Here is a 14135-nt window from a genome sequence, read left to right on the forward strand (position 1 = left end):
GCCGACGGCCTTAACGAGGACTCGGCGGGGCCCCCGAGCCAGCGAGAAATCCGAGTTGTGGGGGCCGAGGGGAGGCCACATCTCAAGGGGTACGGGGGTGACCGGTAGGGGTGAGCGCAGGATTAGAAAAATGGCCGTTTTGAAAATAGGAGGCGGGGCGCCTGACTGGCTCAGCCGGTAGAGCAAGCGACTCTTGATCTTGGGGGTCTTCAGTTCAATCCCGCCTTGTGCATAGAGCTTACTTAAAAAAAAGAGAGAGAGAAAATAGGCGCTCCTACCTGGCCGCGGGGGGGGGGGGGCTGCTTCAAGAGAAAGGTAGTAAGTTAACATTTTGCATTTCTTTGCACACTGGGCAGCAAAGACCTGCTCCTTCTTGTCTTGGTGCTAAAAATACCAACCTTTCTTTGGACCGCCTGCTGAAATTTGTTCCTAAGATCTGCCCTGGGGAGATGGCTGAGAGCACTCTCGGAGAAGGAGGGAGACTCGAGGTATAGCTAGCTTGCAGAGGGGTGGTCACGCTGCTGGCCGGGTACTGGTATTAGAAAGGCTAACCTCAGTGGTCGCCTCCTGCCTCTCTGAAATGAGGCACAGGCACACTTCTGACTCTTAAACTCATCCAAGTGGAAGAGGGCTAGGTGGGCAATAGGTAAGTGGCATCTATCAAAACTGGGCCACGTTCTAGTACGAGCAACCAACAGGTTCAGTCGTCAGGAGATCTTGCAATGCAGACTGTCCATTCTCAGTTGCTTTTATTAAAGGGGAGGCAGTCTGCTTGTGACAGGCTGCTCAGGGATGTCCGTGGGGAACCTGTCCATTCAGTCACCCTTAAGCAGATACTGAGGGCTTGGTTGAGTGCCTCATCTGTGCTAGGCTCTATTTTGATGCTGAGGATACAACAGTAAACGACTGCTGAAGCCTCTTGCTCCATAAAGCTTACTTTTAGTGGGGAAGACAATTACAAGTTGAGATAAATGCTGGAACAAAAACAAGGGGCTGGGATAGAGAATAGGAGCCACTTTTGATGGAGCTGGCAGGGAGAGTGTCTTTGAGAAGGAGATGTCGAAGTCAAATGGATGAGGAGACAGCCTGAAGAAAAGCCAGGCAGACACCTTCCAGGTTGAGAGCAGCATGTGCCGAGGTCCTGGAAAAAGGTAAGCTCTGGACGTGTGAAGGAGCTGGAAGAAATCAGTGTGGCTTGAATAGCAAGCCTGTGAAGGAGGATCAAGAGATGAAATGGGGAGGTGGTCAGGGCATGCGAGACTGTCTAGGGATGGAGGCTTTTTAATTAAACCATTGAAGGATGTTATGCAGAAGACTAACACGTTCTGATTTACTGCTGCGTGAAGAATGCAGTGGGTGGGTGGCAGGCAGAAATAAAAGCAAGAAGACAATTAGACTATTGTGGCAGTCCAGGCCACAGATAATGGTGGTTTGGACCAAACTGTGGCCACACCAAGATGAGTGGTTGAGAGAAGCTATTTTGGACATGAACTCAACAGGACATATTGGTAGGATGGATGTCAGGGGAGGAAAGGGAGAAACCAAAGATAACTTTCAAATTTCTGGCTGGAGTAAGCTGGTGGACAGGGCCTCATTGATTGAATGAGGTAGCCTAGAGGAAAGAGACTATAGCTCAGGGAGAAGCATCAAGAATTCTGTTTTAGCCATGTTGACTTTGAGATGTCCATCAAAGACCCAATTCAACTATCGAGACTAGGAGCTCAGAAAGGAGGCCTGGGCTGTGGGGGGGAGGGGGCACTTTGGGAGGTATTATCTTAGAGATGGTAAAGGCTGTGGTATCTGAGGAAGTCACCTAGGATGAGCCGGTAGTTACAGAAGAGAGGGTTGAAAAGGAACCCAGAGGAGCCAAAGGAGCCAGAGCAGGAAAAAAGACTGAGCAAGAGAGGCTGAGGAGGCGAGAGGAGAACCAGGAGGCTGCTATATCCCAGAGACGGAGAAAGGAAAGAGTTTCTAGAACAGAGTGGGCGGCTGTGTTAGATGCTACTTAAAGCTCAGATAAGATGAAGACAGGGAGGGATCCACTGACTGGCAACATGAAAGACATTGGTGACTGTGATAAGGACAGTGTTCCTGGAGTAGTGGGACGGGAGCCAGACCATGGTGGAGCTATCCTGTTTGGACAGCTTGTCTAACATGGAATGAGAACTGGGAGGGGTCTCGAAACGGATGTGGAATCACAGGAGACTTTGGCAGAGATTGCTAGAGGACCCTAATAGCCATTCTCCCCCTGGCTACATGGCTCCCCAGAATAAAAGCAAGTTGTCAGACTCCCTTGCAGGTAGGTGTGGTCACATGACTGAGTTCCAGCCAACCAGCAGCAATGGGAGGCGTCCACGTACAACTGAGAACCAGCTTTCAAGGGCCATGGTGTTCTCTCCTCAGCTGTTGCTCTTTCCGCTCACTGGAATACGTGAAGGTGTAGCCTGAGCTCAAGGAACCATGTTAGACTTTGAAGTGGAAGGCGTGTGTTGAGAATGTTAGTGCCACAGGTTAGAATACATCTGGGTTCCTAATGTTTAGGGAGCCACCATACCTGCTCTGGAATACATACCTCTTGACTTTGTCTGTGGAAGAAAGAAAATTTCTGTCTGGTTTAATCCTCTGTTTTCTGATGCTGGTAACCATATCTAGCTTTAACTTTTGTTAGAATACAGAGGGGTTTGTTGAAATATGGAAGTTGCTAGAGCAAGTTTATGGAGTGATAGCAATGATCCAGAATGGAAGGCAGGAGTGAGGATTCTGAAGAAAGAGAGATGGGACCTGGGCCCTAAGGGAGAGGACACCTCTGATGGAGGGACACCTCCACCATTATTGAGGGGAGTATGGAGGCAGAGATGTTTCCAGTGAAGTTGGCCTTGGAAAGGCAGTCATTCACACTTGATGGTATTTGCTGAATTCTGGATGTGAAGGAGGTCAAGAGCTTAGAGCAAGGAGGAAGGAGAGGGTTAACCCACCATTAAGCACCATGACCTAGGTGGCAGAGGTCCTGCCAGCCAAAGCGCCCCTCAGACTAGTCCACTCCCTTGTGGACTAGTCGGCCACACTGCAGCAGGGTATGAAGAGGGTGAAGGAGGGGCGCCTGGGTGGCTCAGTGGGTTAAGCGGCTGCCTTCGGCTCAGGTCATGATCCCAGGGTCCTGGGATCGAGTCCCGCATCAGCCTCCTTACTTACTCAGTGGGGAGTCTGCTTCTCCCTCTGCCTGCCGCTCCCCCTGCTTATATTCTCGCTTGCTCTCGCGCGCGCACACACACACTCTCTCTAGCAAATAAATACATAAAATCTTAATAAAAAAAAAAAAGAGGGTGAAGGAAATGCCCACAGAGCCACCATGGCCTCCACCCGCCCCCAACCAGGCCTCCCCTGACAGTTACTTGTGCCATTCCCAGGTGCCATAGGAGACCCACTAAGCTCTACCTGACCCATTTTATAGCAATATGAGTGGCTTCAGAGCCTCAGGGATACTCAAAGCAGAGCAGGCCCTTTTTATTTTCCTGGTTCAAAAAAGTAAAAAGAATCAAGAGATGGACAGCGCCAATTCCTAAAAGGGCTGGCTGTATTATAACCAGTGACTTAGTTTCCAGGCCAGCCCCTGGAACTGTAATTACCAAGAATATAGCTGAATTACATAGTGCAGACTACAACAAGCCTGAGGTATGGATTATGGGCACAAAAACCAGTACAGAAAGGAAGAGAAAGAAGCTGAGAGTTTCTTCTCCTGTTCCTGAACCTGTAGTTGGCTATAAATAAAATGTTAAATGGCAGAGCTTGGTCTTAATGGTCCTCTGACTGCCTCCTTACCCCTCTGTCTTGGTCGAGTTCCGATTTGGGTCCCAGTGCTGTCTTCGCTATCCCTGGGCTCCATGCTGCAGCACTTGTCTGTGGACAGGCAGGGGGCCAGGCAGGGGGAGGAAGGAGCTTGAGCGGAAGCGGGGACTTAGTGTTGGAGAAGTCTGAAAGTAAGCTGGGCGAGGCCGGTCCGAGCTCCACAATGCAGTCCTGGAAGCTGGGGATCACTCCTTCCTTCCTGAAACATTCGTCCCCCTTGACTGGTGCACGCGGCACGCTTCTGGCTCTGCTCCTGCCTGGCTTCTCTCTCAGTCTCCTTGGTCCCCATCCTGTTTCTCTTCCTGATCTTCTCCAAGTCTGTGTTCATCAGAATTCTGCCTCGGTCTTTTTCCCTTCACATCTCCCAGTCCCAGGGTAATTCCCTCTGCCCCCATGGTTTTAACTACCATTCATGGGCTGCTTTCTCAATATCCATTGTCCTCTCCTTTCTTTCCAACAGGCCTGGGAACCTAGTTTTTCAAAATTACACTTCCCAGCCTCCCTTGGAGCTAAGCCTTGCCATGTGACCCGACTTGGCCAAGGAGACACCAGCAGGTGCCTGTGGGGATTTCTGGGAAAGTTTCGCTTTCCTAACACAGGTGCTGCCGCTCTGTCCTTTTTGTGCTTCGGCCCATCTGGAATGCATGTGGGAAGTAGGGCTGAAGCAGCCTTCGTATGACCACAGGCTGGCTCTGAGGAGGACAGCTTCCTCAATAAGGCGAGCCAGAGCAGACCTACAGGGTGGACCTGGGACCCGAATGGGAAGCTTGTTCGGGAGATGACCTCCCTAGGCCCTTCCAGCCCTGCCCATCTGTGAGTCACCCATTCCGTAATCACTTCAGATGAAAGAAGATGGTTTTTGCCGAGAGGAAGCCCCCAGATGTGGCCAGATGGGACATGAGAGGGAGGGGACAGATCAGAGAGGTTAAGACACAGACCCATGAGACTGCCTGCACTCAACCCCCAGCTCTGTCCCTGGAAGCTTGGAAATAAGGGACATACACAGAAAGTGAAAGTCACCTGGCGGTGTAAAAAGTGTTGCTTCTGGAATGATCTCATGTGAACTGACCTTCACAAAGCTATGCATTTATAAAATAAATGTGGAGAGCAGTCTCAGGGAGTCACGCAGCCCATAAGTGGTAGAACCAGAACCATCAGCTTTATGTCCAATCCTCCATCCAAGACTGTGCGCCTGTGAAGTCCTGAACACAGGGATTTGGGGGGCTGTTGCATTGCTGGGACCTCTATGCTCAGGCCCTGCCAGAAGGAATCCTGATAGGACCCCCCCACCCCGAAAAGGAGAGAGAGGCTCCCCCACACCCCCTGGAAGCAGAGCAGCGCATAGGTGGATGTTGCAGGCATCATGGGTGCCTCTGGGTCCCTCTCACAGCTTTTCGCTGGTCCCATGGGAGAGCCTTGCTGTCCCTAGGGACTTTTGCTGGGCAGTTCCTGCCACGTGCGCACACTGCCATCTAGGGGCAGTTGGCTGAAAGGAGTTTATCCAGCCCCTGCTGGGCGTGTGTGTTGGAGGAAAGGAGGAGAGGGCTTCTCAGTCCTTGTCTGACACTGTGGGTGTCGCCTTCCTTCCTGGAGCTTTCGATCTCTTGGCTCTGCGATTTACCCACGAGGGAATACCACCGAGTATTGCACACCCAACTCCTTGGAGTCTCCTGATCCCCCCGTAAGTGTTGCTGCTCTTCCAGACTCTGCACTGAGCCCTTTCCCCCTGCACCCCTCACCTCCACAGGCTCTGCCACTCCTATGTCTTTTGATCTCTTCCAGACACTGGCCACACCTCACATTTATTGCCAGTCTTTCTCTCCTGAAATGCCGCCCCAGTCTAGAATGACAATCTAATCCTGTCAGCCCTCTCCCCTAAACCATTAGAAGTTCTTTTCACTGACTGTTCTACAGAGACTGACCGGGTCTGGTCACTGTGACCACATCTCTGACCACAGGCTGCCCTCACACTCATTGACCTGGCTGCCACCTCCAGCATGATGGTGGCCGCACACACCACCCTTCGGGATCAGGTGTTGGAATCGGATCGCTCGGGAGGGAACTGCCCCTGGCAGGAGGAAGCTGCCTCGCCCAGGGCCCTAGGACCCGATGCTCACCAAAGCCCCCTTTCCTCATTTCCAGACAGTTGAGTGAGCCCAGCCCCTGCCTCCGCAGGGGGTCAGTTCAGGCTTCCCTTGGAATGACCTCACAGTTCCTCTCCCCCCCCCGCCCCTCCCCACACACATACCCCATCCTGCTTCCCCTCACCTTCCTGCCCACGAGTCACTGGATCCACTTCTGTTTCCTGTGTGCCTGGCCTCCCACACATGCCATCACCTCAACTCAGAACATCTTTTGTCCATTCCCTTTGACTGTGTGAAGATGCAGGAAGTAGAAAACCCCTCAGGCTAGTCCCTTAGCCAGGCTCTTCAGAATAGGCCTACAGGTGTATCCATGTCACCAACTCCCAGAGCATCTTTCCTACTCTGACACTGGGGTCTCGCTTTGTCTCTGCTGTTCCAGCTGCTGCTGGCCAAGCTTGTCCCCACCTTCCCCAGGGCTCCTGCCTAGCTTCTGCCTACTGCCGCCTCTGGGAGTCTTTGGCTTTCACCCCCTTTTTTTCTGAGAGGCACATTCACGTGCCCCAAGTGAGTTGCTGGTTGCTTTGGTCAGCTGTCGCCACCCATGTCCTTTCTCGGGCAGAACTTTTGTGCCAGTCTCATAGGTGCCTAGCCAGCTCATGAGGTCCTGACTTAGAGTCTACAACCCATCCCAGGTCCAGTCACTGGGCCCATGATGGGTGGTTTGTGACACAGGGATCTGGTGAGAGACCTTCCACAGGAAGTGTAACGTGCCAGCTCTCTGAGATCCCCAGGAGAGGGCAATGATGTGTTGCATATGGGCACATGTCTATCCTGTCTGCTGTTAGGGCTGCTGACTACAGATAATAAACAAATTTAGATCCAGGCATTCACATTTTGTAACCAGTCTTAGTATGAGTATGCAGATCCGGTTTTGTGATGACTGTATTATTACTAGTCGATTTTTAAAGGCGGTTGAAACATTTATGAGACTCTGAATCATTAGAATTAGGAAGAGCATAATTGATTACATGTAATGTTTAAGTGTTCGGGGAAATCTACTTTGTTAAAATCATAAAAATTCAATTTATTAGTTGTAGAAATAATACAGGCATACTTCACCTTGTGCTTTGCTTTGTGAGGCTTTGCAGATACTGCATTTTTTTACAAATGGTAGGTTTGTGGCCACCCTGCATTGAGCAAGTCTGTCGGTGCCATTTTTCGAACAGTATTTGTGCACTTGTGTCTCTGTGTTACATTTGGTAATTCTCATATTATATTTCAGTTTTTCATTATTATTGTATTTGTTATGCTGATCTGTGATCAGTGATCTTTGATGTTACTATTGTCATTGTTTTGGGTACCATGAAGCACACCCATACAAGACAGAGCACTCAGTTGATAAGTATTGGGTGCGTCCTAACTGCTCCACTCATTGGCCATCCCCCCCCTCCCCCTCCTCAGGTCTCCCTACTCCCTGAGATACAACAATCTTGAAATTAGATCAATTAATAACCCTACAATGGCCTCCAAGTGTTCAAGCGAAAGGAAGGAAGAGTCAATCAATGTAACAAACTTCATTGTCTCTTATTTTAAGAAGTTGCCACAGCTGCCCCACTCTGATCAGTCTGAGCCATCAACACCAAGGCAAAAAGATTACAACTCAATGAAACCTCAGATGATGCCTAGTGTTCTTTAGCAATAAAGTATTTTTTGATTAAGGTCTGTACACTGGTTTGTTTAGACATAATGCTGTAGCACCCTTCATAGACGTAAGTAATAGACTACAGTGTAAACATAACTTTTATATGCACCAGGAAACCAAAAAATTCATTTGACTTGCTTTATTGTGATACTCGCTTTACTGCGGCAGTCTGGATCCAAACCCGCAGTATCTCTGAGGTATGCCCAAATGTGAATATGTAAAGAAATGCTAACTGTTTCCATTTTCCTCCATTGCACATTAGGCAAGGTGTAGAACTAGACGTGTTTCTCTTTGTGCGCAGAGCCCCTTGGGCTTTAAAGAACAGCTGTGGGGAGCCACCTGCGGTGCTGGGAACCAGTCAAGGCAGCACTGGGGGATGGGAGGGTGTCTGTTCCGTGCTGTGCCATCCGGCTCAGCTGGGATCAGTGGGAGGAGCTAGGCCGTGCACTTGGTTGAGGGGTTCACTGCTGGTGGTGCCCCCGCCCTCACCTCACGCAGGCCTGAAGTCGGCTCCATGGTTGAGTCATAAAGCCTGAAGAGGAGATGAGAGTCAGATAAAGGCAGCTGAGACCTCTGCCTGGCAGAAGGTTCAGAAGCTCCTTGTTTCAAAGGACAAGCAGCACCGCCTACACTGGGAGCTGGCCATGTCTCCAAGCCCAGCTTCCCAACCCCTCCAGCCCAAAGGGTTCTGGTCTCCTCCTCCCTCCGTGCGTGAGCCGTGCTGAGGAAGGGCTTGGCAGCAGAATTGGCCTTCTCTCCCCCAAGCAAGACTAGAGTCAGGAAGGGTACAAGGAAGACTTGGTGTTAACTAGGTCCACTGGCTCCAGAAGAGCAGCTCTCCCACGTTTATCTGAATTTGCATTTCTCTTCAGGCCTCTACCCATGCAGGCTAATGGGGCTTCCCCAGCTCCTCAAACCAAATGAATTTTGTACAGTTTGCTGCAGCCTGAGTTTCACGCCACATCTATAATGCTCTTTGAGGGGGTGAGGGCGAGGGCACAGAAACTTCTGGTCAGTGAACCAGCTTTGAGATTTACTAAGCACATAAGGTAGTGTGTGCTTTTTCAGTACTTTGTTAAAATTTTTCAGTACTTTGTTAAAAATGTTTAATTAGTCAATGCATTCACATGGAACAAATTAGAGTTTAAAAGGGACATTTTCCTCCCATCTGTATCCCCAGCCACCAGTACCCTGTTCCTAGAGACAGATGCTGTTACCCGATTTCCAAGTCTTTTCCCATCAATATGTTATGGCAGACACTGCTGATTGAACGCTGAAATCCATTCTGTTTTCTTTTTTTTAGGGATAGAGTCACGAATGTTTAACAGATATAGAGCCATCCTTGAGAAAGACTACATTTCCCAGTTACCCTTGCAGTTAAGTGCAGCCCTGAGTCCTGCCTGGCTAATGGGATGTAAGCAAAAGTGATATGCACCTCTTCCAGGTTATATCTTTTTTTTAATGTTTTATGTATTTAAGTAATCTCTGTACCCCACATGGGGCTTGAACTCACGACCCCAAGATCAAGAGTTGCGTGCTCCTCTGAGCCAGTTAGATGCAACCTTCCAGGTTATATATTAATGGAAAGAAGGATGTTTAGCATTTGTCAAAATTCAACATCCTTTCATGATAAAAATTCTCAACAAATTAGGTGTAGAAGGACCATTCCTCAACATAACAAAGGCCATATATGACAAGCTCGCCACTAATATTATACTCAGTGGTGTAAAGTTAAAGGTCTTTCCTCTAAGATCAGGAACAAGACAAGACTCACCCACTCTCACCATTTCTATCCAACATAGTCCTGGAAGTCCTAGCCATAGCAATTAGTCAAGAAAAAGGAATAAAAAGCATCCAGATCAGAAAGTAAGAAGTAAAATTATCTTTGCAGATGACATGATATAAGAACCCATAAAGACTCCACCAAAAACTACTGGGAACTACTAAATGAATTCAGTAATGTCACAGGATACAATATCATGCAGAAAAGGGAAAAAAAGGCTCAGATTATTAAAATCATGAATAAGAGAAGGACCATTATTATGAACTTTTCAGAAATAAAAGGATGATAATAGAAAAAAGAAAACAATACCATTTACAGTAGCATCAAAAAACAATAAAATATTTAGGAGGAAATTTAACCAAGGAGGCAAAAAGCCTGTACACTGAAAACTATAAGACACTGATGACAGACTAAAGACACAAAGGAATGGAAAGATATCCCATGAATTAATATTGTGAAAATGTCCATGCTACCCAAAACAATCTACAAATTCATTGCAATCCCTAGCAAAACTCTAATGGCATTTTTTATAGATATAGATAAAACTATCCTAAAATTTGTATGGAACCACGTAAGACCCCAAATAGCCAAAGCAATCCCAAGGAAAAAGAACAAAGTTGGAGGATCACACTTCCTGATTTCAAGCTATATTACAGAGTTTATAATAACCAAAATAGGATAGTACTGGCATAAAAAAACAGGCATATAGACAAGTGGAACAGAATAAAGAGCAGATGACATGATCATCTATGTGGGGTTTTTAATAGATTTTTTTTTTTATCAAGTTGAAGAAGTTCCCCTTTGTGCCTAATTACTGAGGGTTTCTTATTTTTTCTTTTTTTTTTTTGAGGGTTTCTATGATGAGTGGGTTTTAGATTTTGTCAAATGCTTTTTCTGTATCTATTGATATGATCATGTAATTTTTTTCTTTAGCCTATTGTGATGGATTACATGAATTGATTTTTGAATGTTGAGCCGCTTTATACACCCATGATAAATCCCACTTGTTTGTGGTGTAGAATTCTTGGTATACACTGTTGTATTTAATTTGCTAATTTTTTAAGCATTTTTGCATGTATGTTTATGAGAGATATTCGACATTACTTTTCTTGTATTTGTCTGGTTTTGGTATTCGGAGAATTCTGGCCTCATAGAATGAGTTAGGAAGTATTCACTCCACTTCTATCTTCTGAAAGAGATTGTAGAGAACTGATATAATTTCTTCTATAAATGTTTGATAGAAATTCACCAATGAACCCATCTGAAATTTGTGCTTTCTGTTATTATCAACTCAGTTTCTGCAATAGATATAGGCCTATTCAAATTGTCTATTTCTTCTTGTGTGAGTGTTGGCAGATTATGACTTAGGTGGAAATTGTTCATTTCGTAAGTTATCACATTTGTGGGTATAGAGATACTTATAATATTTCTTTTTATCCTCTTAATGTCCAAGGGGCTATATTGATGTCCATTCTTTCATTTCTGATGTTAGTAATTTGTGTCCTCTCTCTTTTCTAATTGTAGTGATCTTTTCAAAGAATCAACTTGTTGGTTTAGTTAATTTTCTCTATTCATCTTCTGTTTTCAATTTCCTTGATTTCTACTCTAATTTTTATTTCTTTTCTCTGCTTACTTTGGCTTTAATTTGCTCTTTTTTTTTTCCCAGTTTCCTAAGGTAGAAGCTCAGATTAATCGATTTTACATCTTTCTTTTCTAATATATGCAGTCAGTGCTATAAATTTCCTCTAATCACTGCCTTCACTGCATCCCACAAATTTTGATAAGTTGCATTTTCACTTTCACTTAACTAAAAATATTTTCGTATTTCTCTTCAGATTTCTTCGCTGGCATATATGTTATTTAGAAGTGTGTTGTTTAATCTCCAAGTATTGTGAGATTTCCAGCTATTTCTGTGTTACTGATTTCTAGTTTAATTCCACTGGGGTCTGAGAGCAGACATTATATAATTTCTATTCTTTCAGATTTATGAAGTTGTGTTTTATGCCCCAGACTGTGATCTATCTTGGTGAATGCTCCACGTGAGCTGGGGGAGAATGTGTATTTGCTGCTCTTTGATGAAGCGGTCTATAGATGCTCATGATATCCAGTTGACTGATGATTATTGTTGAGTTCAATTATGTCCTTACTGGTTTTCTGCCTGCCGCTTCTACTTCTGATACACAGGTGTTGAACTCTCCAACTATAATAGTAGATTCATCTATTCCTCCTATGGTTCTATCAATGTTTGCCTCATATATTTTGATCTCTTCTCTTTTTTTCTTTAAATTTTTTTATTGTTATGTTAATCACCATACATTACATCATTAGTTTTTGATGTAGTGTTCCATGATTCATTGTTTGTGCATAACACCCAGTGCTCCACGCAGAACGTGCCCTCTTTAATACCCATCACCAGGCTAATATTTTGACCTCTTCTTACACACATACACATTAGGATTATTTTGTCTTCTTGGAGAAGAATGCCTGTATCATATGTAATACCTGTCTTTATCCCTGATAACTTTCCTTGCTCTGAAGTCTGCTCTGTCTGAAATTAATACAGCTACTTTTGTTTTCTTTGGATTCATGTTAGCATGGTATATCTTTCTCCCTCTGTTTACTTTTAAAGTATCTGTGTTTTTATATTTCAAGTCCATCTCTTATGGATAACATACAGTCAGGTCTTGTCTTTTCATCCACTGTGACAATCTCTATTTTTGGTGTATTTTGACCATTGCATTTAAAGTGGTTATTGATAGGGGTGCTGGGTGGCTCAGTCATTTGGGCATCCGACTCTTGGTTTTGGCTCAGATCATGATCTCAGGGTGGTGGGATCTGGCCCTGCACTGAACTCCACACTCAGTGCAGAGTCCACTTGAGATTCTTACCCTCTTCCTCCCCCTCTGCTCTGCCCCCTGCTCGAGTGCACACGCACACTCTCTCTCAAATAAATAAATAAATAAATAAAATCTTAAAAATATAAAATGGTTATTGATATAGTTGGATTAATATTGATCATATTTGTTGCTCTTTTGGTTATTGTTCCTATTTTTGTCTTCCACTTGTTTTGTCTTTTGTGGTTTTAACTGATCATTTTATGATTCCATTTTCTCTTTCCTCGTATATCAGTTATTCTAACTTTTTTACTTTTTTCAGTGATTGCCCTAGAGTTTGAAGTATACATTTGCAACTAATACAAGTCCAGTTTCAAATTACACTACTTCATGAGCACTGTGAGTACCTTAGAGTGACAAAATCCCAATTCCTCCGTCCCATCCACTGCATCATTGCTGTCATTCATTTTCCTTACACATAAGCATAGATATAAGCGTATATAATTGAATGTACTTTTAACTATTGTTTTGAACAAACCTATGTTAGATCAATTAAGAATAAGAAAAATATTTTTATTTTACCTTCACTCATTCCTCTGATGCTCTATTTTTCTTTATGTAGATCTGAGTTTCTGATCTATATCATTTTCCTTCTCTCTAAAGTGGATATACTTGCAAAAAGTCCCTCAATTTATGTTTGTCTTAGAAAGTCTTTATTTCTCCTTCATTTTCAAAGGATAATTTCACAGGATACAGAATTTTAGGGTGGTGGTATTTTTCCATCCCAACACTTGAAAAATTACACTCCACTCTCTTCTTGCTTGCAAGGTTTCTGAAGAGAAGTCAGGTGTAATTCTTATCTTTGTTCTTTGATAGGTAAGGTATTTTTCCTCTGATTTTTCAAGTTTTTTTCTTTACTTTTGATGTTCTGCAATTTTAATAGGATGTACATAGGTGTAGGGTTTTTGTTGTTATTGTTTATGTGTTTTTTGGTTTTGTTTTTTATTTGCTATTCATCCTGCTTGGTGTTCCTTGGGTTTCTTGATTCTGTGGTTTGGTATCTGACATTAATTTGGAGGAAATTCTCAGTCATTATAGTTTCAAATAGTTATCTTATTTCTCTCTTCTCCTCCTTCTATACTTTCTCATTATGCCTATTGTTATATCTCATTTTTAGTTGTCCCACAGTTCTTGGATATTCTGTTCCATTATTTTCAGTCTCTTTTCTTTGCTTTTCAGTTTGGAAAGTTTCTCTTGAGAGATCCTCAAGCTCAGAGATTCTTTCCTCAGCTGTGTCCAGTCTGCTAGTAAGCTCATCAGAGGCATTCTTCATTTCTATTACAGTGTCTTTTATCTCTAGTTTTTCTTTTTTATACTTTCATAAATTTCCACTTCTCTGCTTACATTGTCTGTCTGTTCTTGCATGTTGTCTACTTTCTCCATTGGAGCCCTTAGCATATTTATCATAATTGTTTTAAATTCTTAATCTTATAATTCTAACATCCCTACCATATCTGAGTCTTTTCCTGATGCTCATTTTATCTCTTAAAACTTGGCCTTTGGCCATTTAGTATACCTTGTAATTTTTTCTTGGTAAAAGGGCTGGACGGGATTCAGTGGGTAGAAGGAATTGCTGTAGCAGTCCTTTAGTAATATGCTGATAAAATTTAGTAATATGTGTGTGTTGGCAGGGGACCGTGTTCTGTAGTCCCATGATGAAGTGTGAGTCTCTTATGGAGCCTGTGGCTCTGGACTGCACACTTCACATGTGCTTCTTATGCACCCCACCTCTCACCAACCCCCATAAATGGCACAGGATGGCAACAGTGGGTCATGGTTAGGCATTTCCCTTCTCCTACATGGAAAGCAAAAGCCTGCCGGAGTTA

At 44.5% G+C, this 14135-nt stretch overlaps 1 long non-coding RNA gene across 1 annotated transcript; it reads left to right on the forward strand.

Annotated features, from left to right (window-relative positions):
- Nucleotides 1-311: 311 nt before the first annotated feature.
- LOC112807618 (uncharacterized) lies at nt 312-7648 on the forward strand. The gene is made up of 2 exons (XR_003204131.2): nt 312-1151; nt 7392-7648. It is a non-coding gene; the product is annotated as an uncharacterized lncRNA (long non-coding RNA).
- The last annotated feature ends 6487 nt before the right edge of the window (nt 7649-14135 follow it).

This window comes from Callorhinus ursinus, unplaced genomic scaffold (genome assembly GCF_003265705.2).
Source record: "Callorhinus ursinus isolate GAN/ISIS: 27379988/994484 unplaced genomic scaffold, GSC_fseal_2.0 scaffold31, whole genome shotgun sequence".
NCBI lineage: Eukaryota > Metazoa > Chordata > Mammalia > Carnivora > Otariidae > Callorhinus > Callorhinus ursinus.